Genomic DNA, 432 nt, shown 5'->3' with positions numbered 1-432 from the left:
ATTTTTTTCTGAATTTTAAACAGAAGATTTTTTCTATGCATCATGGAATTTAAATTTTTCACAAGAAGACAGATTCATGATTTCAGCTTTTTCTCCTGGAAATAGCATTCTAAAATGTTATTTTAAATTCTGAAATTTAACCCACTATTATAAAGGTAGTATTTAAGCCCATAATGTGTCCAAAAAATAAAGATACCAAATCCCTTCCCAGAATTTATTTATTCCCGTGGTTTCAGGATGGGTGAATTTGTTATGCTTGGCCAATCCTTAAAAAGAGCTGAAAGTCCTTTTTTATTTTTTTGTAATGGGGATTATGCTTAGAATTTAAATGCAATGTAAAAGTTGCAACATTTTTAAAAAAAGTATTGCATTCTTTCAATGCAAAAATGCATGGGTCAGTCACCCACATCCTACACCACATCTCATTTAGTC

This window comes from Penaeus monodon, chromosome 23 (assembly GCF_015228065.2).
Source record: "Penaeus monodon isolate SGIC_2016 chromosome 23, NSTDA_Pmon_1, whole genome shotgun sequence".
Classification (NCBI taxonomy): domain Eukaryota; kingdom Metazoa; phylum Arthropoda; class Malacostraca; order Decapoda; family Penaeidae; genus Penaeus; species Penaeus monodon.
This window is presented reverse-complemented; position numbering follows the sequence as displayed.